This window comes from Phyllostomus discolor, chromosome 1, assembly GCF_004126475.2.
Source record: "Phyllostomus discolor isolate MPI-MPIP mPhyDis1 chromosome 1, mPhyDis1.pri.v3, whole genome shotgun sequence".
In the NCBI taxonomy this organism is placed as follows: domain Eukaryota; kingdom Metazoa; phylum Chordata; class Mammalia; order Chiroptera; family Phyllostomidae; genus Phyllostomus; species Phyllostomus discolor.
The window spans coordinates 156,658,958-156,666,084 of NC_040903.2; positions in this window are offsets into that span (position 1 = coordinate 156,658,958).

Below are 7,127 nucleotides of genomic sequence, written 5' to 3' on the forward strand. Positions count from 1 at the left end.
CAATGAGAACTTCATTGCTCCATGTTTTCTTCCCTTATCTTACTGTCATTGTCTCGAAGCCTTATTTTAGGAAATTGATCAAGTAACGTGTTACACGTGGCTCACTCTGGATATATCTAAGCCCTTCTGCACATCTAAACTTAGATGAAGTTGGTCCAATGAGGGAACATATGGATTAGGCTTTTTTAAAAGCTGTTTTCTTTAGGAACTGTCAGCATGTTGTTGTTGAAGTGTGGAGCTGTAACTCTGCATGGATTATGGACAGTCAACAATATGTACTTAAAAGTTGCACTATTGCAAAATGGGTATATTATCCAGGTATACATACACTCTTTTTTTGTACTACTGGCTCTGTACTAGAAACATTTTCTTTTCTTGTTACTTGCTTTTTAAACTTTGTTTAGCCACTTAAAGAAAATCTGTTTGTGGCACAATTTGCCTCAAATCCATTCCAAGTTGTATATTTGTTTTCCAATAAAAAAAGTTTACTCACCTTCCCCTCCACCCACCCAAGATTCCCAACTGGGAGGACACTCTATCTAAAGGCATGGAGGCATGAAATGATATTATGTGCTTTAGGACCTAGGTATAGTTTCATATAACTGGAATATCAAGTAAGGGGAGCAGGTATGTCAGGGGATGAGGCATTCTGGCTTTATGAAAAAGCTGCTAATGAAGTGTGTATTCACAGTGTGTATAATAAATATTAATAAAGAAAGACATAAGAATCAGAAAAAAAACAACAAGACAATGGTTCTGAACAAAAGTAACTCTGGGAGGGTCTCTGGGAGCCAGGAGCAGCCAGGCTTGGGCTATCTCACAGAGGATTTGCTCCTCTTATTCTTCAAGCTACAATTTGTGTTTCCAGTTCAGCTATTTTTATTTGCCAGTTCTAGTCCTGTATTTTGTATGGTTATTTACAGAAGAGGGGAAAAGGAAAAAGTGACTGAATGTAGAAGAGGAGGGGGGGTATAAAATAGATGTTTAAGCAGCTCTCCATTTGGGTATCTAACAGATATCCCAAAGTCTACACATCCAACCTGAAACTTCTGATCTGTGCTCACAAATCTGCACCATCCACAGTCTCAGCTCAGTGGATAGCAACTCCTACTTTCCATTTACCTAGGCCTGAAGTCTTCATGTGCACCCTTCATTCTTCTGTTTCTATCATATCCCATACGCAGTCCATTAGGAAACTCTTTTGGCTCTTCCTTCAAAATACTCATATGCCCCAAATCCAACCACTTTTCATCATCCCAGCTGAATCTACATCATCTCTTATCTCGATTACTGTATCAGCCTTCCAACAAGTCTCCTTGCTTCAACTATTGGCCTCCTGTAATCTATTGTTCTCACAAAGTCCAGAAGGATCCTTTAAAAATGTAAGTCAAATAATATCACCCCAAACCCTTTTTCACCCAGATTAAAACCAAAGTTCTTACAATGAATTGCTCTAGGAGCTTTGCTCTTGCCATTACCTCCATCAGAAATAGTCTTTTCCCAATAATTTAGTTAGCTAACTCTGTCACCTTCTTAACTCTGTTAAAATTTCACTGCTCAATGAAAGTGACCCTGTTCACCCTATTTAATATTAAAATCTGCTACCCCCATCCCCATACACTCCAGATCCTCCTTATCCTACTCTTTTTCTTTTTTCCACAGTCCTTATCACTTCTAATATAGTATATAATGTATTTATTATCTTTATTGTTTAATTTCTTGTCTCCCTCTTCTAGGCTGCAAATTCTATAAGCGATTATTTGGCTCACTGATATATCCTGCTTAAAACAAAGGTCAAATGGATGAATGGATGAATGAATGGATGGATGAATAAATGAATGAATGAAAGATAAGTGGATATTATCCATTGAAAACTCCACTTTACATTATTCAAATTCCCCTTTCTTAAACTCAGAAGCTAGTATGGAGAAACAGAGGAATCAGCTACATGTATCTTAATTTTAGGGACTGAATGAAAAAGGAAAAAAGTCTCCCTATGGCATGACCTTGGGTAGAGGAAAGACTAATTTTTTAACATTATAATATAGTTTCTTGTCCCTAAGTTTTAAATGAATAATGATTTTTTTCTGAATTTCGTTTGTATATATGTGTTCTTTAAGGTCTTTTCTACCACTAAGATTATAACATGTTCTTTTATACTTGTTCTGATACTCATAGAATTCAGTTTTGCTTTGCTTATTAAGTTTAGCTCTGATCTTTAATTCATCTGGAATTTAGGCTTGTGATTTGTGAGAAGTAGGGAGCAAACATCACTTGTCACAAATGACTAGCCAGGTGGTCACAAATCATATACGAAATAGCTCAGCCTTGTCTCAAACTATTCTTAATTACCATGACATTACACTATATTTTTATTTTTCTGGTGGTAATCTCTGATCTTATTACAATTCACTATTACTAATTTTAGCCTAACTAAAACAGATAGCCATTCATGTGACATTTTCTGAGCATTTAATTATGTGTCATGTGCTGGAAATAAAAATATGCTGGCCAGACTCAATTGTCTAAAAATAAATTCAGTGGATTGAGGTCTAGACTCTACTGTGTGTGTATTAAATTTTTTTAATTTAAATTTATTTTCCAGTTTACATTCAGTATTATTTTGTATTAGTTTCATGTGTACAGAATAGTGGTTAGACAATCATATACTTTACAAAATGTTCCCCCTAAGATTTTCAGTACCCACCTGGCACCATACATAGTTATATTATTTATGATATTCCCTATGCTATACTTTACATCCTCATTACTATTTTGTAACTACCAATTTGTACTTCTTAATCCCTTTACCTTTTTCACCCAGTTCCCCAACTGCACTTTCCTCTGGCAACCTTTAGTCTGCTTTCTCAATCTATATAGACTCTGATTTTTTTATTGTTTTTTGGAGGGGTGGTGATAGCAAAGTTTTTCCTCATAAGTATTGGTTATGTTGCTGATGTATTTATAAATAAAAAAGATCATCTTTGTTAACTTTTTCTGAAATAGTCTAAATATAATTCAGAAGTTGAAGCTTCTAATGAAAAATGTGGACAAAGGCTGGGAAGTGAGAAAAGCAGGATGCAGCGTCATATCCTAAAAATCATTCTTATTACAATTTATTCCCTAGCCTTAGTCTAACAATTGGGTAGCAAATGACTATTCAAGTAAATATTAGGGCAAGGCCTTTCCTCTCCCTCTATTAAACTTATTTTGAGAGTTACACACCGAGTCATGCCCAATGAAGCATCACTACATCCTAGGAAGATCTTGTGTGTATATTCTCATGAGCACATTTAATTGTATGTTCCTACTCCCTCAGATTAAGCTTTTGGCAAAGTTAGCTCATTTTATTTCCGAAAGATATGGGGTAACCATGGTCCAATGTTGAGCAAAAGGTGATAAGGATCAGTTGGAAATTGCAATCAGGGAAAAGGTTCAGGTGTAATCTGTAACACCAGGAGTAACACCAGGAAGTCTGCCACCTTTACTCAGGTCAAGGCAGTTCCATTTTAAAAACATTTAAACAGGGGGTCTTTAAAACTTTAATGTTCCCTCCTCACACACAGTAATTAATGTTGACATGGTAGGCACAGTAGTAATATAATTCAAATATAATGTATTTGAATTCAAATATAACTTATTTGAGTGTCAGATTGGACCTCCACCCAAGTATTTATTGAGCATCTACTATTATCAGGATAGAGAAATGAATTAAACAGACACAATTCCTTCCCTCAGTCAAGAAACTGCCCCTTCCCAAATTAGCACTTTATGTCACTGTCCAAAAATAAGTGAGTAGTCTTATAACTAAACTGTGGAATGACATAGCTCTGTTTACATAATTAATATCCAAGGAAATCTCAACCTAAAGTTGGTTATGATTTTCATAATTTATGCTCTACATATACTTTTCTTTTTAAACAGCAAGTCCAAATGTGATTATCCAGGATTCATGACCTACTTTGCCAGCCTAAAGCTATTTTATACTGCAATCAGAAGGATTAGTTTAGTTTTAATATGACACTAGACATTACTGGGTGGTCCTTATGATTTAAGAACTCACCTTAGTAACTAGTCCTACTATTATTAACCAGACTCTCCAAGAACACAGGCTTCTCTAGCACAGAGAGTGGTTGGTTACATTTGGGGCTGCCACATGAGAGTATTTTCCAGGAGATGTCATGTAGGTGTCTCAGGGTAGGCATGTGTTGTTTGAGGTTAAATTTGGAATTACAAAATGCATACAGAATAAACCCAAGATTTTCAAGATCTGAGACCACTGAAAGAGAATACCAAGGCAATGCCTGGGCACTGAAACACATCTGTTACATGTTAACTTCCTAATATCACTAAGAAGGATTAAATCTGTAGAAAGATGAAAAATGGACATTCAGTGGTAAAATCCTACAAACACACAAGGAAATGGCAGCACTAGCCTTTGAAGAACATATTCCAGAAGTTATTCTTAACCTGTTTTCACATCTTCACTAGTATAAAACTAGCGAGGCCCTACCAGTAGAGATTCAATGTAAGAATTTCTCTCCTTTCCTTAGTTTTTCTGGTCTAAAAAGAACTACATTTAATAAACAAGGAAAAGGCCTTTCATTAATTCTCATAACTACCCCAGAGCTCCATTCCAGAATTTTAGGACAAAAATGTTCAGAGGTGAAATGGAGAAGCAAAAATTATTATCCAACTTGAGTTCTCAATTCAATTAGAGGTGCTGGCCCACACCTCTAATTGCTGCAGATTACTGTTATGAAACAGGGATCCTCCACCAGTCTACACAGAGCACTGTTCCAAAGGCAGAGGAAACATTGCTGACAAAACTTCTAAGTGCTGTAATGAGTAGAGCTTGAGAAATAACTAATTCCTAACTGAGTATGATACACGTGTAGGGTTAAAAGTAAAGGGCATGCTTAATCTGGTAATCAAAGAAAAGGTGGTCGTTTCTCTGGAAACAAGTTTGATTAGTCATAATGTGTCATACTGGGCAGTTCTCAAAAGAACAGGCACCACTGCACTAATTTGGCTCTTGCACACATTCACATTCTCTTTATGATTCCACCACCACCTTCTTTTTTCCCCCAAAAGTAATGAAATAATAATGGTTGATGGCACCATCTAAAAGGTAGCATTATAGAAGTCATTCCCTGGGCTTCGGAGTCATTTCTAGATTAGAATTCTGGTACCATTACACAGCTGAGAACATTCATTTCATCAATGTTCTGCTTTCATATGCTCCTTTCATTTTTCAGAGTTACAGGTAGGCTGTAGTGAACTTAGAAAAAGGAAATACAAAGCAGCCTTTCCCCCTTCTGATCATATTCCTGCATTATCTAGTAGCCACTGGTAGTCTGGCCAGATGTCTAGCTGTAGTAAGCCTTGTTTCCTAGCACTCACGACCATAACTTACAACTTCCCTTGAAAGTGCTCTTGTAGTCTCAATGAAGCTGAAGCTAAACAATGGTGTTCCTCAGGGAGCTTTCATCTAACAAAGCCAACACTGTCCTCTCCATACACTTAGGGTTGTATTTGCTACTCAGTTTTTATATTAATCACTTTTCACATTCATTTATATGGAGTTCTCATAAAAATATTTAGGGAAAGAGGATTCTGTGTCATACTAAGTCCATCAAGATGTTAACATTGATAGTTCTTGCAGAATGTAGGTATTTACAGAATCTGAGGATATTATTAAGCTTTCATGGACCAAAGACTAACAAGAAATACTATAGTGGTACATTTAGTACCATCAAAGCCACTACCTTTTGAAACACAATTTAGATGAGAAATTAAGGCTTAAATTTTAAGGATGAATACCATACCTAAGGTAATTCATTGATTTCACAAGGCTCACTAGGAAAGACGGTCCATTTAAAGAAGATAAGTAAGGAGAGCTTAATTAAGATACTAATTAAAAGGGGGTGGACAGAGTTTAGGGAAGCCAAGTCAAGATGGTGAAGTACCTTCAGCAGTGTTTAGATCTTTCTGCAGTGAGGGAAATATTCTATATTTATATTGTCCAGTACCATAACCATTAGCCACATGTGGCTATTGAGCACTTAAAATGCAGTTAACGCAACTAGGCCACTGAATTCTTAGTTTTATTTAATTTCTGTTAAGTTTAAATAGCCACACAGCTAATGGCTATTATATTGAACAGTGCAGCTGAGGCCTAACAGAGAGTTAATACAACTCCTAGGCCTGAAAAGGTAGGGAGAAACAATTACTGGAACCTGGGGTGTTGCAGAATCAGAGCAGTACCTTATAGAAGAGGATTACATGACAGGAGCTGTGGCTTTTGATAGAATACAGACTTTGCCAACTTGTAGATCGGTAGGAGGAACACTGTGAATTACAACTCACTCTTCCAGCCCTACAGCTCCCTCTTGTGCCTCTGACTGGCTGAATTCACCACAAACTAGAGATAAGGAAAACTCCGTGATGTATTCCCTGAGTCAGCCTCCTCCGGTACAGGCCATAGTGAAGGGTGGAGAATAGATCTGAAGCAAAGCATTATACCATGCACATAATGAATTGAAGCATCAACTGTTTGGTTTATAAGCATTCATGAACCTAAATAAATATGGAACCAGTGGCAAAAATGGAACAAAGGCATATTTTTCAATAAAGTCCTACAATTATTGTTAAAGCTATCCCAGGTTCTCTGCTGCATAAAATGGGACAATGCTTTAATCAAACTGCAACTGGGTTCATTTTAGGTTTCATTCATGAAAAATGAGGTCAATGTGCCATGACCCTTGAACTATATTCAACCTTAGTTTCTTACCAAAAATCTGTGTGAAACCTTTTCCAAGGTACCATCTCAAATCACAGACTTGGAGTGGAAAATTTTTCACTTGACTTAGGTTAAAGGTTGTTATAACTCAATAAATGGATAAATATAGATTAGAGAATGGGAGGAAGACATGGGGATCCAAAGGCCCAATTCCTACTCTAGGACTGTATGACCACTCTCTTAAGACAGGCTTACTTACATTTTATTTTTGTACTATCTCTCTGGAGATGGTATGTGTTTTAACAACCTTTCAGACTTCCCTAGAGTAGTGCTAATAAAAAAAAATTTAAAAAGATGGGGCATAGAGGGTGTGGTTGGAGCTACA